This window comes from Tenebrio molitor, chromosome 5, assembly GCF_963966145.1.
Source record: "Tenebrio molitor chromosome 5, icTenMoli1.1, whole genome shotgun sequence".
NCBI classification, from domain to species: domain Eukaryota; kingdom Metazoa; phylum Arthropoda; class Insecta; order Coleoptera; family Tenebrionidae; genus Tenebrio; species Tenebrio molitor.
In genome coordinates, this window is record NC_091050.1 from 6523707 (window position 1) to 6541018 (window position 17312).

General features: G+C 31.9%; 1 protein-coding gene across 1 annotated transcript in view; it reads right to left on the reverse strand.

Annotated features, from left to right (window-relative positions):
* Dh44 (diuretic hormone 44) overlaps window positions 1-16555 on the reverse strand; it is a 40501-nt gene extending 23946 nt beyond the window's left edge. Inside the window, exon 1 of the mRNA XM_069048874.1 lies at window positions 16326-16555. The gene's annotated coding sequence lies outside the window, so the exon portion shown is untranslated. The remainder of the gene's footprint in view (window positions 1-16325) is intronic.
* Between the last annotated feature and the right edge of the window lie 757 nt (window positions 16556-17312).

Here is a 17312-nt window from a genome sequence, read left to right on the forward strand (position 1 = left end):
GCAAAGTGGGAATTTGGTCTCTCTATTCGATAACTGTGCAAAGTGATAGGTTTCGCTAATTAGCAATCCCGTGACAAAAAAATTAAATCGCTTTGAATAAGTTCGGAAAGATAAAAGACCGACACGGTTCGTATATGCGAACTGGAGGTCTAATTGTGGTGATGTAACGGGGTTCATTATTTCTGAACAGGATATTTTTCCCAGCGAAAAAACATATTGCAAGAGCAAATAATAATTATTAAACAGTTAAATCAAGTTGAAAATAATAAATAATGAGAATAATGTAAGGAGCAAATGATTTAGAATTATTACTGGACTTATTTCTGGTCTGTAAAACATTTCAGGTTTGAAAGAAGTCAGAGGCTCAGATCTGTAAAACACGCTACTGCTTTTATATCGTATTTAACTGCTTCTTAATTGTGCGGAAAATTTTTCTGCAGCGATCAATAGAACAAAAAGGTAAGCGACAATACGCGTCAAAATGTAAAACCGTCCTAAGCAATAAAGATAATGAGCCTCGAAAATCGATTGTCAAATGAATGTCGTCGGAGGCATCAATAACAATTTTTCTTCAGCAAAACGTTAAACTTAACGAGGCTAGGGTATAAAAGAATTAACTGCACAGTTAGTAAATATAACATGAAGCAAATTGCTTTCATTAATAATTAATGGCTTCAAAGTGAAATTTCAGCTCAACAAGTGGAAACACGACTGTTCTGTCGGAACGGACTAACGTGACAGTTGTTATGACTGGTATTTTATTGCCATTTCAATTAATTTCGAATAAATAATAAAAAAAAGGTTCGAAATAAAATTTTACATCTCTTTCAAAATAATTACTTGTCCTCTGATAGCACAACAGATAATTCTTTGTGGGTTCTTTATTTTATGAGTACACAGATAAAAGTGTTCGGTTCAGGAGTTATTCGCTATAAAGGGGATTATTAAAAAATATATTCGCTTTTTATGTAGACCAGATTGTTAATCCTGGTTGTATGGTGGTGACATGCGGTAATAAAATTAAATGTGGAGGTATATTTGTAAATTGTATAACGAAACACTCCCGTCTAATATTTTGCTGTATGTGTTAAGAAGAATTAAAAAAGAATTAAAAAACCGTGGAAGTATTTTTAAGTGATTCACCCACTTTTACATGTTTATGTTGTACTCTCATAACGAGAAAACATTTTTATCTCTCTTAGAAGTTTTATCTGCAGACTTGGAAAAGATGCAGGAGAGCAAAAAGATTAACAAACGAATGTTTGCTTTCATGATTTTCTGGCAAATAATGAGCACCACAAAAGCTTCACTAACACTATATTGTTTGACGTATAAATATGATATTCTTCATTCTTGAGGCATGACTAAATGTGTTACAAACAGAACTAAATAAAAATATTTAGCTTCACATAAAATGAAGAGAAATTAAATTATAACAATTTTGTTTGACTAAATTGTTTGATGTAAACAGTGCATATGAAAAGAATTAAATTTTGCTCTCTACAAGAAAAGGAGATTTATTTCTATCAAATTTTCCTTTCAAAGTCTGCCTATATCTGAGTTTCGGCGTCGTAAAATGTTGAAATTACAGGAAAGTGGGCAATTTTGTGAAGAACTGCAATATTAAATTTTAAATTACCTTCTTATCTATTATTTTATGTCTTCCATCGCGAGGTGATTATTTAGTTTCTAGATAAGCTGTATTCTCATATTCGACCAGAGGGAACACCTTAGATGGCATCTGCAGCTTAACCTTTTAAATAATGTTTCGCTAAAATTTTAAGTTCCAACGTTGACCATATTTTATCGTGTACGATAATAAATCTACATCATTACCTTGTAATAGATCGATGCAAATCGAAATGTTAATATATTGTAAATAATCTCAAAAAGAGCCACAATATTTCAATTAAATTACTAATTTAAATACATATTGTGATTTATAAATTAGCTACGCAGCTAATAAACAACACTATGACAGAGTATGTCAAAAATATTATTAGCTTTTCTTGGTCGGTTTGTTTTTCAGGTTTATTTTATTAGGATCATAATTGGAAAGTGTTCCACGGAACTTAACAATAATTGTGAAATTAAAATTTCACCAATAATCAATATCTTATCTTTTGGTGCAACGTGTGCAAATAATAATGATCATTAAAATCAGCAGATCAGCATTTTTGGAGAATTATTGGAGGGTAAATTTAATTTATGTACTTTTGAAGAGTATAGTACAGCAAAATATAAAGCAATTTATAGACTTAGCTTCACCTTAATGTTATTCAAAATATTTTTGAGTGATAATAATCTAACGTTGTTAAAGGTATTTGATAACAAAAAATTGGTCTAGGATATAAATTAACCATATGTATATTTCAGTTATGGTCCATACCGGTATTTATAAAAATATTATTATTCTGAAAATATGTAATAATTAAATATCCATCCGCAAAGGGAAAGATCGGAATTCTGCTAGACGGAGAGACACTTTGAAAAAGGAAGAGGTTATGTTCGAACATAGTAAATAAGGATAACAGAACTGACGCAAGTACAAAGAAATCTTGAATTCATTTTCCAATTTTTAATTAACTTTCAACTTGACTTAAGCACACTTCTGGTGAAATAAAATCATCAACAGAAACTTCAGCCTTTCGTTTGATAGTCTGCTATGTATTATATTCGTTTCAAAGAATGCCTGACGGCACGGTCAAAGAAATTAGAAACTTTGAAGGTATTGTCAAAATAAAAATAAATCACATTTGTCAATAGTATCATATACTTAACTCAGCAACTAAATATATTGTTTGTTTGTGATTACGAAAATTTCCAATACGTTGCTTTATGCGACTTTTTAATAAAATACAATAATAATAAAATTTCACGAGTGATAATAATGAACCCGGCGGAATTGAAAATGCAACCCACAATACATTTCCGAAGTTAACGTGGCGATTTAAAATATCGTATTGTTTTAAAATGAAATTATGAATCCACGATGGCTTTGTTTCCAATAATTTTATTTGTCACAATTGACATTTACGAAAAAGTTGAAATACGACGATTAAATTGTATTCGGACGATGAGAAAACAGACATGATCTTGATTTATGGCGAATAAAAATCCCATTACGCGTTTATGCAGATAATAAACATTTTCCTAAAAACTCTTCGTTTTTTCACAATTACATTTAACCAAGCGAGTGACGTTTATGTCAAAATTTACGAAACTGCACAGCTAATATTTTATGTTTTTTAAATCAAAAAACAAATATTCAGTTATAATACCACGAGTAGTCAAAGATTGTCGAATATTTTTGTGGTGGTATCACGAATGGTCATTCGCTTTATGAACACCATGAGTGCGTAGCACGAATGGTGTTCAAAAGCGTAATGACCATAAGTGATACCATCGGAAAAATATTCTACTATCTTTGACTACGAGTTGTATTCAACAGACTATTCAATGAACCAAATCAATGATTAAAATAAAAATTTTCAAAGCTAGTTCGCAAATCTGCGTTACACATGATTTCATTGTTCAGTTAACTTCGTAAGAAAGTAATAATTTCTTTGAATAAAAATAATAATCAAGGTTTGTTTAAAATATTCACCTCGACCACTAGTGGAATAGTCAGTTATATTTTCACGAGTGGAATATTCGCTGGAATTTTCTGTTGCTAGGCTACGAAAGTACATGTCTGCTCTTTTATTGGTTAATATTTGAAAAATAACAGGTGAATTGAATAGTCAGGTTAACTTTGCACATGTATTGTGAGTTGCATTTTTAATTCCGTCGAGCCCATTATCACTTGTGAAATATCCTGTATACGATATGATTTTTTTTTTGGGCAAATTGGTGTGAAAATCAAGGCTTGGACGTTAAATTTGCTTTGTTCCGAAAATTTTATAATTCATAAATTTCATTTTATTGAATTCAGTTACCAATTTTATACGATTAATTTAGCTCAATTCAACCCCACAATGCCTTCAACGCAGTATTGCCTTACTCATTTTACAAAGGTTTTTTCAATAATTTATCATCGCCCGAATGTATTCACTACTGAAGTTGCGACGAATTACCTACATTACACTATTATGACCGTTTTTAATATTAAAACACAACAAAAATACCAAATAAATTGCTGTAAACAAGAATAAATTAAATACAACTTTCAAACCACCAGCGCTACGTCTTGAAAGTTTGAAAAAGAAGAAAACTTCAGCAGAAAATTATTCTGATTAGTTAAACAACATAATTGTTATCTCACTGGCAGATAATTTCACAAATGCGGTTGTCAGAATCAACACACGAACTGACTATTTTCTTTATAAAATATTTCCGGTGTAAAATAATTGAAATTTTAAACATCATTTCGTGATATTATCAAATGTTGTTAGAAGCCAACTTCGACACAACCATTAAAAAAGAATTATGCATGATTTACTGGTATACGGTATCGGATCCCAATTTTAGTAAACTGGAATAAAAAATATTTGGGGAAAACCACAGCCTTATAAATGCACACTTCACAAGAGCGTTATTCCATTCAAACATCAGAGTGTGAAAAACTCAGGGAGATAGAAACCATCCACACGTGGCTCAATATAGCGGCAAATATCATTATGCACACAATAGCACACCCTTAGCAGCCACGCGAATAAATGATAACAATTCGAATCTTTTTAATGAAGGCCGCCATAAAATACGTCACCATTCCCAAACACCATATCTACGAGAACAATACGGTTCACATCCACTTCGCCAATATGACAAAACCAGAACTTATCGGAGAAACATTCAATATAATCGGAGGTGCTCCTAAACGTTTACAATGAACATATCCCATAATGCCGCACATAGGTATGAACCTCAGACAAGCTAACTCAATTTAGCGTTTTCAAGAGAAAAGGGTCCCCCCAGAGCCCCTATGTAATTAACTAGTCAAGAGTGAAGTGGCGCGGGTCCCAATTATTACCAAATGAAGGGGCTATAGGTGTGTGTGTACGTCAATATGAACACAATTTACACGTAAAATAATGTAAGTAGTAATTTGCAAAATTTTACTCTGTCACCGGCAAGAGTGGCTCATTGTTGGCTCTAATTAAATTTTAAACTGACTTCCAGTTTCTAGATACTTATTATTACTAGGTGCTCCCCTCGCCTTGCGGTTTACATTGCTTCTCTAATTAAAAACAATAATTAATATATTAAACAATGTGAAATAATTATGGAACAAATTTCTGTGGTGGCCGTGGAAAATTTAATTTTCATTCAGATACTTAGTGAAATTAAAAGGTGAAAGCTGCTGTGGTTAATTATTATTTAATAACTTATTTTTCAATTTGTACTCGCATAAAAGAATGTGATAAAAACAAATTGTAATACCTAAAACTAAATTGGCAATGTGTTCTTTATGAGGAACACAAAAATTTTTCAAAGGCGGATCCAGCTGTTAGAATTAAGCAATATTAGTAATATTACACGTGCCGCTTCCTTAAATGTAATAAAGTACAATTTTAATAATAAGACTTCTTTAATAACTTTGTATATGAATTTTTCCAGACATTTACAGAATACTTGCAGGAAACTCTTAGAGATCTTTTTTCTTTCATTGTTATAAAACTTGGAGTGATATTACCTAAGATACAATAAAATTTAAATCTGCCTTTTTTTCATTCACAATTTCTTCTCTCCATTAATCAATTTATTCTTTGACTCCTTGCAAGACTGTGTATTTTACACCACACTGATAGTGATAAGTACTAAGATTTCGATAAAATCTAACTACATTATTTTAAAATAGAACTGTGAAAAGTGTGTTTTCTTCTTTGATTAAACTCTTTAGTTCTTAAGTAAATTAAAATAACACAACCACTTAGAGAAAACTGAAAGCGACAAGGTTAAGTAGATATAATGCTTCTAAAGAAAATCGCATTTTCCCGTCAACTTTAATTTAATCCATGCCTAATTTATTATCGATTTATAAGGTACTCCACTGCGGCTTTCTTTTTCCCGTTCCGATCTAATCTGACAAGATGATTCGCTTTAAGTTTACACTGGAATTATTTGAACGAAATACGTCTTACACAAAATTCACTTAAAAGCTACCCCAAGCTTTAATACATCTTCTGAATGGCAAGATCCAGGTGTCTTGTATTTGAAAGAAAGCTTTATACATTATTAATTAAAAGCATTAAACACGCCTCTTCATTATTCTAAATGTTTTCAGATAATCCATGCAAATTAATCGAGTTAAATGTAAATGTTTGGTTACGAAAGGAAATCATTGTTACAAATTTTCTCCGAAATTTTTAAATAGGTAAATAAAACAATTTTTAGGCACTCTTAATCAAAACGATAATTTTACGACGAAAAGTAACTCTTTTCCGGACGCACTTTTTCGGACGCTGACGGTGGCGCCATCTGTTAGTCTGTTTAGTAAGTTAGCAACAAAACCGACAAAACCGATAATTGTCCTGTCACCATAAATTATGTAAATAGTACTTAATTGTATTGCAAATAGCAAATTTCTAGTTTTGTTGGCAAGCTGATAAGAAATACTATGTAATGCTTTGTAGTTCGTGCGGTCTCCTAAAAAATTAATGTGCACCTCTGCCAAAAAGTGCCTTTGTCCCCGCCTGTTTTCGAGCCTCGGCCAGACGAGAAAGATGCACTTTTTCGCCTTAATACACAAATAACTATTTTACGCAATAGTCAATAATCACCGTTCGTTATGTTATTTATTATTATACAAATGTGGAATAATTGCAATGCGGTTTATAGATGTTCTAGAGTTTAAATTGCATTAACCTATTTAACTAAATCGGTTTGTCAATTTGAACGCGACCAACATGCAATTAATATTATATAAATGATGTAGATACGCCATAACTGTATGAGTATGATGCTAATAATTCGACGGTAATGTTAACAATTTGATATCAAAATGTCGAGTTACGCAAATGTAACATCTGAAAATTTCAAATAATTGCACCCGGAGATTATTTGTAAAACAGGATGTTTTACCCTAGTTTCAAGTACGTAGTTTCTTATCGCTCCCTCTGCAGAATGAGGATGTAATTAGAAAGACAGCTCACTTACCAACGGTAAGAGATTAGTTCAAATGGTGCTAATTCAAAAATTATTTGCAAAAGAGAATACAGCATTTTATTAAAAATAGTTTTTTACTTTTTGAATTATGTGTTTGAGATAAAACTATTTAATCAGCTCTCTCTAGCGTTGCTGTAAAATTTGTAATGATCTCAAAAAATATTATAGTCTGCATAAATTTTATCCATGTCTGTACAAATAAAACTTACAAGTAAAATATTGGAAAGACTGTGCAAAATTTGCGAATATAAATTTTTATTAAATTTCTCTTGCAACGGAAAGGTTCATTAAGAAGATTTATTCTCTGAGGCAAGCGTCGTTATAATCTTTTTCCCAAACTTCCTTTTCCTTCGATAATTCAATAACTTTTATACCATTTAGAAGCGATAGTTGTATTGTTTGAAACAAAAATACTTTAGTGCAACTCAAACAAAGTGTTCCATTAATTATTTTGCATCGTTATTCTGAACAACTGAAACTGTCTTCTTTTGGGGAAATCTCATACAATTTACCGCATAATGCGTCAGTCTCCTAAACTGCAGCCGAATAATTTTAATAGCGTCCTCCATTTCGATTTGCTTCATTAAATTGTTTTATAAGATAATACAAATATTATCAAGAATCGTACACGATTAAATTTGTTTTTGCAGTCTAATCGACCACTCAAATCGTTTTCGCCCGAATAAATTTCAGAATTAAAAAAGTAATGAAAAACCCGCAGCGAATTATTTCGACAAAGTGCTCCCTGCTTTGAAAAATAAAATGAACGAGTTAATTTACGATAACGTTTCTATTTCACACAAATGAAATAAAAAATATTTTTTTTACCATTCTTGTAAAGTCACCTTTTTATTGCTACGAACGGAATGAGATCATGACAAAATTCAATTTTTTATTCAACTGTGCACTAGATATCAAAACTAGATTAAGACAACTTAAAGTACGTGATCTTAGAAAACACCGTTTCTGGTTTTACTGTATTCAATTCGTAAGTTATTTGCCACATACCAAAGGTTTGTCTTAACAAACCGCTGATTCCACCAGATGACACGATACCACCCAACTATTACCACCAGCAACTAGTATAGTTCAGTTCCTTGAATTGTTTGCAAGGAGTTTTGGGGGTGAGAGGAACCCAGGAGGTGGCGCACCTGTGGCTTCGCTCGTTAATGAAACCACTGGCCCTCCTCCACAAAACTTTTATTTAGAAAACTTTTTACTCACATAACCCGTATACACATTCTAATCCTGTAATGATTTATGTCTCCTCTCGTTAGAATAACAATGGAAAATTTTAAATGTGGTCTTGGTTTTCATAATATAGGAGGGAAATTAGGAAATCCCTAAAGTTAAATTACTTTTTTGGCACATTGTTCGGAGTCTGTGTTTCTCGTATACATTTTTAATATCCCCAGGAATGAATGTGAGAGGAGTGTGAAAACTATACACCCTATTATCCTTCAGGCGTCAGTTTTGAATTTTTCTCGCGGAACGAACCTAAACACTAATGCAAACTGTCGTTCAAATTTTCTCACCTCACCACATGAGGCGCTCGTGAACTTCAGGCATGCCAATTCATTTTTTAGTTCGATGCATTAGTATTTTTGTTAGAAGTCAATCGATGCAGTGATGGTAGCAGTAATGATGTCGATGTTAAATTAATTGATGAAATGATGAGTATCAGAATATTCTGACTTCGCATCGTATAATAAAGCCATAAATAAACACGAATATATTGCAATGATTGAAATTCCAAAATGTATCGTAAATATTTATGTCATCATCAATCATCCGTTCACTTTTCTTTCAAATTTGTTGTTGGAATTCTATTTACGAAGCTGCATCGTGATTAATTGTCCGGAATAAACTAACATATTTGAAATCTTCTATCAAAGGCTAGAGAATTATAAAGTAAACATCGAAAACAGATACACAAAGGTACATAAAATTCAGTGACTCCCAATTTTTTTTTGACAAACTTTAGGCTTCATTGGCTCAATCATTACCTTTTGTGGGGTTCTACCACAGGTTGAAATATGTGCACAACCTTCAAAATCACCCTGTATAGTGAAGGTACTCTATTAAATAACGATAAGAAAATAAATTTAATAGTATGCTTCACAATAGTTTTCAATAATTTATATTAAATATTTTGCTGAATCATGCTGAAATTTATAGGAGAAAATTGTAGCTTTCTGATATGTAGTAAGAAAATTTTTTTCCGTGGTTCGAGAAATGTTATCCGATGGATGCCTAAAATGTTAACATCATATCAAAAGAGCCTTCAACAAATAGAAATACAAATTGACGTATCCAAAAAATAAACAACAAACTTTTAAGGAATTTTATTTCTTACTTTACCCGCACCCTCAAGTAAATAATAAAAAATGGGAAAATCGAAATGAAGTTGTTCTGTTTCATCACATCAAGGCTTCATTCGACTCACACGAACTCCATTTCTATGGTTGCTATCCATAACACCTTCGTATATGTTACATTTAATAAAAAAAATACTGTATTCATTTAGTCAACAACTTCCACTTTTATTTTAAAATTATGCCTTCCTAAACACATTTGAATGATTACATAAATTATATTGAATTAATATTTAATTTTTGTTAATCGAAATTTGTACATATTCTACACAAGAATAATGATAAACTTACAACTAATTGGGAACATGATAATTCTTGTCAATCTATGCGAACTTGTAAAATAAACATAAGAAATAAAGTAAATGCAATAATGTTATTTATGTTAACTTAATGTTCACAATGTACACCCATTGCTGGGATAATAATGTGTAGCTGCACTTGCTCAAACTTAGAAACATCAATTTTATCCTCACACGAAAGCTGTCACGTCCTCACTCTGTTCAGGTGTTTCTTTTGATGACAGTTCTCATTAAGCATAAATGTTCATTAATCAAGTTTGTTATAGATTCTCCCTAACTTCTGACATCTGTTGCTTCAAGCGAGTTTTGTTGTTTCACAACTGTTGGTTCAGACATTTTATTTCACTCACATTAAGCTAAAATTATTTGTTAATTTCAGAAACCATAATAAATCAGCAAACGTAATATTGTTATGTGATTATTAAAGTGGTTATGTTAATTAATCAAAGCGATGTAAGTCAAGCGAACCAATTGAATTTAGAATGAACAAAGATAAATACTCGGGTAAATATGTGCAGGAATTTAAAAAAACAACAAATGTTCTCCTTTTCATTTAGATTCTGCGAGCACTTCATTGTTTGATTGAAATTTTAGCAATAACATCCTCGCGCCAACCTGTGTTGACACAACTGATTGGGCGATTTAATGCAGTTGCAGTTAACTTGCCGGGGTTTTTGGTAAAACGAAGGGTGTTGGGTCAAGGGGCGTTAGAAAGCGGGCGATGTTAATGCTTCAATGATAAAGTTCAGAACGATGTGTTTTTGATTTAATTAGCAAACTCAATTTGAACCTTGCTCGTTCGTTCGCACTGCAATCTTGCAAGCTCTTACAGATCACTTATCAAAAGGCCGAAGTTTGATGAATACTATTATTTGTGATTGACCTTTACGGTGTTTTACGACAACCGATATTTTTGGGACATAAAATACAAACACGGGGGCGACTGCTTATATTTATATTTTATTAAGGAATATTATTACAACCCCGGATAAAATTACGATCAACCGAATTTTCACTGGATTAGTAATTGTTTGTCAACATTAAACCACCTGAAAAGCGGAAGCGTTGAATGTTTGTTTTACATTTGGTAAAGGTGATAATCTTAAAACTTACGCATCACCAAAGCAAGATGGCGTCTTTTACAATGTTATTTATATCGATCACAAAATCAATATTCCTCGAAAATTGAACGCGCGACAATGACACACAAAAAACGATCCAAGAAGTGAAAAATTGTAATTACGGGTTTTTCGCTTGTTAACTTTGTTGGTTTACTTTAGACAAAACAATATCGCGTTTCTGGTGCAGCTTTGTGTCGAAATTTGTAGGTCTGCATCGTATTCGGAAAACAATAATGAATTTCGTTGAAGAAAAGCGACAGGAAATCTGATACTGTAGGATATTATGGTGGAAATGCGGTGGCGGCCATTTGTGCAATTAAAACTGCGGGTGTTGACCCATTTCCAAGGTGATGCAGTGATTCTGTAGTAGTGTAATGACATGCTACCGTTCCCATTTGATGTTTACGTTTCTGTTTGAGACGCGGAAAATCCTCTAATACGAGAAACTAACTGGAAAATTGAAGCATTTATAACGACATTTGCCAAGCACACATTCCATTTTTTCTCCAGAGGATGTTCATCAAACTGCAATTTACAACTTTTAATTGCCTTCTAATTTAAGACTAATTAACCAACAGCAACGCTAATTAAAAATGGCTTATTTATGTTTTAATTAGTCCGCGATTTTAAAAACGAATGTCGTACAAAAATGCATTCAACGATTAACAAAGAATAACAAAATATATCTGTTGGCACAGCCCATCAATTTTAACATCTGAAGACAAAAAAACAAGCTGAAGGATTATTATCTGGTGATGTTTTCCATTTTCCTGGATTGTAATTACCGCCAAACTTTATTTTTAAACGGATTCTTACATTTTGTGGATTTCGTTTACTTCGAGTTCTGGTTTTATAAAGTTAAAGCCATTTCAAGAGACTAAATACCTTTAATAACTTACTATCTAACAAATTTATTATTGAATTTTCTAGCTCAACAAGTGATAAAAAATTGGACTATTCTTTGTAGTCCACCACCTAAATGTGTTTGAACAGTTTTATCAAAGTAACGGTTCAATGATTTTCGGTAATCATTACGCCAAATTATAATTATCGTATAGCATGAAGGACAACTATATAGGTACTTTAATATGTTCAAATTTGTAGCCACCTCCACAAAATAGTACAAAGTTGGGGGAAATTGTAATTGCTTCATGTGTTTTGACGGCCTAATGATCCTAAGTGCTAAAATAATTAAGTAGCTTAGGTATATCTAGTAGGTGGTTCTAATAATGTTGCTGTGAAATTATCTGATCTATTATGCTAATAAATTAAATTTGTTTTCTATCGTTCCTGTTAATGCGGGTAAAAACTAGCAGAAGGTGAATAGATGATAAAGTTGTAAAAAGTAAGCATACGGTTCTCCATATTGTAAAACATAGAGAGCTGAATTTGTGAATAAGTACATTGTACACTGCCACCAAAATTTGAATTTGGTGCTATAAAGTTTTAGTAGGTGTAATTATAAAGCTTCAAAGCGTAATTTGAGATTCGTTTTTTATTTCATTTGTATGGACTGCTCAGTTAAGCGTAAAATTAGCTTAATTAAGTTTTTTGTCATAGGAATTTTAGTGTTATTCTATAACGATGTCAATACATGGAATCGCTACAGGAAAGTTTTCTAATTATAACTTTAAGGGTGATTAAACTGCAAAAAGCAGCGTGAGCTTGGAACAAGTAAAAGGAATTATCTGGAAATAAGTGAGAGAAATATTGGTAGGCGTTTAATATAAAAAATAAAATAGCGAAAAGCACAAATATTTACAGAAGATTTCCGCCCTCGATCGAAGTACTTGCAAGTGAAAGATCGGGGCAGATTTCCAGGAAGGATAAAGATTATTTCACACAATTGATTCGACATACATGTATCCTTTTCAACGCCACCCACGACGAATCGATCATAAATACTTTTTACTGGAAAAATATTGTACCCAATATTCACACAGTGTAATATCATAAATAAATAAATTGGGATATAAGCATAAAATGTAATAAATTTCACTTATAAATTGTAACAAAACTCGATTGTTTTTACTGAGTTTACTAACAAGTCCATAATGGCCTTCAGTTAACAAGATTAATCACATTATAGTAGCCCGTAAATTAAGAAGAGCGTCCCTTTTTTTCTACTAAAAAAATTATTCCTAGCTTCTTATTAGTTTTGGTCTGCGGAATAAATAGTTCCTATGTAGTGATGTAAATCAAAAGTATAGCACTTACTAAAGTTGAAAAAATTTTTTTTTTTAATTATGGATCTAAAAGTAGGTTTAGTTTATCTCTCCCCAAACTTGTTTAAACAATTAATATCACTTTTTTACTTGAAATTAGTTCCGTATTGTAAACACAAATAGATTAAAACGAACCTTCACATTAATGTTACTTTCACCTATTTGTTGACAAATATATGGTAGTTAATGCCTGGAGGGATATCCTCTCCAGAATAGCCCTAATAACTAATTCATTGATACCGTTACTCTGTAGGTACTTGATACCGTACATTAAACCTAAACTCCCTAATTAAACATATAGAATTTCAAATATAAGTAAATATTTCCCCCTGGATGAAAAGAAAGAGAAAATTAATTAAACCTATTTAAGGCGGATAGAGTTGCCGTGAATATTTCAGAGCGGTTCTACTTCTGAATTAATCCGTGGGAAAGACCACACAATTTAGATTTGGTTCTAAATGCAGCATACATAAATGCAATAGCTGAGCATTCGCCTCTATTGTGGGTTTGTCAATTTTACGAGTATGTCGGATTTCTGCAATTACAGATAAATTAACGATTCAACACACAATACATGTGTCTAGCATCTACAAATCGATGGAAGTTAATACTGCCAAGTGGTAACAAATTAAATATTCTTATAATGAACGGAATTAATGGATGCGACAAATCAATCGTCGATGGTCCCTCGAGGCCTGCCATTTACCTGCAGATACTCTCACAAATTGGACGAAAGAAGATTGATTGTAGGTTCTTCCAACATGTAAATCTGGGATACTGTCGAAAAATCTTCCAACACGAAAACAACAAGATTAATAATAATTGTGCTCGAGATCAAAGTAAACGGCGGTAAGCGAGTTTTACGAAATTAAATTAATTTAAACTGGAAAAGCCTACGTACCTATTAGGGAGACCGAAATTTATTACAAAAATAATTTTTCCCTCAAAAGTTTTTAATGTTTTATTTCCCGGTTTAATATAATCGCTGATAGTTTCTTTTGGGGTAAATAATTTTTTTAAATGAGCTTGCGTTTCTTCCCGCCCTCGACGGAAAATTCATTTTTGTGAACAACCCGTTTTGCTTCTAGGCGAGGTTTACCAAACAGATTGTTATTTTAAGAAATGGTTTGCTTATAAATCATAATACAAATTTATGCTGATTCTAAATAGATCGAGAAAAAACTCATCAAGTAACCGAAACTACACACAAATATAACTATTTCAGGAAATTTTCAATGGAATTTCCAGGACATAGTCAATGCCGAATAGTTCTCCATTGAGCATTCAGCCTAAATGGGTACTTTTGTATTAGGAAGAAAGGCAACGTGACATGCAATTTATCTTTTATCGACATTGTTGCAATTGGCGTAAATGGGCCAACTAACTTTACAGTAAAAAAATTGGTAACACTTATTACAATTTTGCAGTCTGTAAGTTTACACGGAGAGCGCAAAAAATTTGAAATAATGGAAATATTTTTTTTTCATTGAGTTTTTCGAAAGTAACTCGGACATTTATTAAAATCGTTGTTAGAACTGAAAACGAATATTTTGGAGAGTTTAGGTTGGATTCATTCCGAATCATTTCCTTCAGTTATTCAGTTGTATAGCTGACGGATTGAAGTAAACCTTGCTTAAGTTAAGGCATGATCCCAAAAAATCTAACGGAGTGTGATCAGGATTTGAGTCTTTGTACATACACTGGTTTAGAAGTTTTTTGTTTTTAAAAATGTGCAGTTGCCAACAATTAGTTCTAATTACAGCATTTTACCATTGCTGTTTAGTGATTTTGGTAATAGTACGAATTAGTTAATTACTCGAGGCTGGTCTTCTTTAATTAATATATGTATATTATAGAACGTTTCAATTTATTCCTGAGAAAGTAAATCTTCAAGCCTCTTACAGTTGTTAATGTTGTAAATCAAACTTGCAACAACAATGCTATGGTAATTTATTCATAAAAATATAAATCAGAAATTTTATGCAAGCCCACAGTGGTCTTTCAACTGAAAAATCTGTTTAAAATAAATACAACGAAATTAAAATGCAGATTGATTGGGAGTATTCGAAAAACGTAACGTTTTCTCGTCTTCCTGATCTCAGCAATTTTTTGACAACCCAACACTTGAAATATTATATGTACATAAATAAATTAAGTATTGATTTAAAACATTTTCAATATTTTTTTTAAAATTACTAATTATTTACTCATCTTGAATCATTTATTAAAGACTCATTCTATTTTTCCTGTTTAGTGGATCTTTTTTGTTGCTGCTATTAATCTTTGTTATTCCAGTTTTCATTTACAGCAGTTATTTAATCATCTTTTAATTTATATTAAGTTAGATGAAAATATTAAATTTTTAAGCCAAATCTAATAAATAGTTCTTTATTTGAAATAAATTACTTGTTTAATAAAATGATGCTGGGATAAATTTGTAAAGAGTAATTTATTATTTTTATTTACAATTTTAGTTGTAAAATACATTTCGAAAATGAAATATGTAGTATGTGTTAGCAATATTGTATTGTATTGTATTGTATTCAATTATTATTTTAAAATAATAAAGTGAAATAAATCTATATGTGTATATCAACTTTTCACAAAATGTAATAATTGAAATCAATATATTTAACCTAAATATTAGTTTCTCCATATTATCTTTACTTAATGGTAATTTTACAAGAGGGACTACTTAAAAGATTATAATAACAGTTGACAGTGGGTATCTCCACTAAACTTTACTCCTTTAATGTAATAAGTTAAGTTAACAATACATAAGCCGCTAACAAATTAAATATTTGTTGAGAAGTGCCTTAGGTTAAGACTTTAACTCGAAAATCGGGCACGATCAACTTGATGAAAACAGCGACCGGAAGTAATCAAGATCTCGATTTTTAAATCCCTGTGGTAGAAAAAGGTATTATTACGTGTACCTTTTCGGTTCAGCGACAATTACATCTCACAATATCACATCGAGAACATAACATACTCGTAAAATGCGTGGAACAACCGAAAAAAAAATACATTTCATTGTTTCCTGTAACTACTTTTTTCAATTTCTTAAATGAAAACGTTTCACAAAGTTAACCGACTCGAAACTACTTCTAAAGCTCAAAACAACTCCGTAAGTAGAAGTGAGTAAAATGCATGCTTGTAAAACGCAAGAATCCATTAAAGTTGCAAAAGACTTCTTACCTTATGATTTGTAGATGATGGCGTTAAATTCAACAGGTTGGTGAACAAGTTTCGGATTTAGTTTCCTTCACAAAAGGCCGGAAGAATTTTAACAGGAGTCGTGAATCAACTCCGTTAAATCGAAAGCACCGAGTCGCGAGCGACGAAACTCCGGACAGTTCCTGAAGTAGCACGAGCCGATGGTGATGTTGTCGACTGCAAGTGGTAAAGATCACGCAGGTTATGGACGTCGCGACGGTGATAGAGCGTCTTTATAGGCAGTGACATGCGCGTCATTTACTTGATGCTGATGGCTCATGACTTCATTGCAAGAATCAAAACGGCTCAACAGCCATCAACATACGTTAAATTGATATGTGGATGTTATCCTTTGATGTTTTTTTTACTTTGGGGGCGTCCTTTTAACGTCGAAGCATAATTCTGCATTCCTAAAAGAAATATATTCCGATCAGATTCATTAGTTTTCATCATTTCAACGAACCAGTTCCAATCCGAGGGATAACTTTATAGAAACCAATTTAAACTAAATCAGTGCGATTAAGCAAACCAACTAAACAGAACTAACCGCTGTCTAAATCCAAAAGGTTAATTCATTTAAAATCGTAAATAAATCAACAAGAGGGTTAATTGCTAACTTATGTGAGCAGATGTTTGCCTCATTTTGACAGATCATGAAAATTTTCTAATTTTCAAATATTATATTGTACTTTTTATAAAGGTTCTTGTCTTGGAGACCTAATATCTAAAAACATTTATACTGTCGTCGAGGTCTTTTACAAATCCATTGCCAACATTCCCAACACAGTATTGTACTGCATACATAGGTCTTTATGTACAAAAAGAAATCGATTTGCTTACAATGATTTAATTAATTGAATGAAACGCCAGTTTTCTTTAAACAGAAACCTACAAGGTTCGTATTTAAAAAATATTTATGCGGCTATACAATGCATGTTGTATCGGGTGTTCATTTAAATTTCTCCTCAA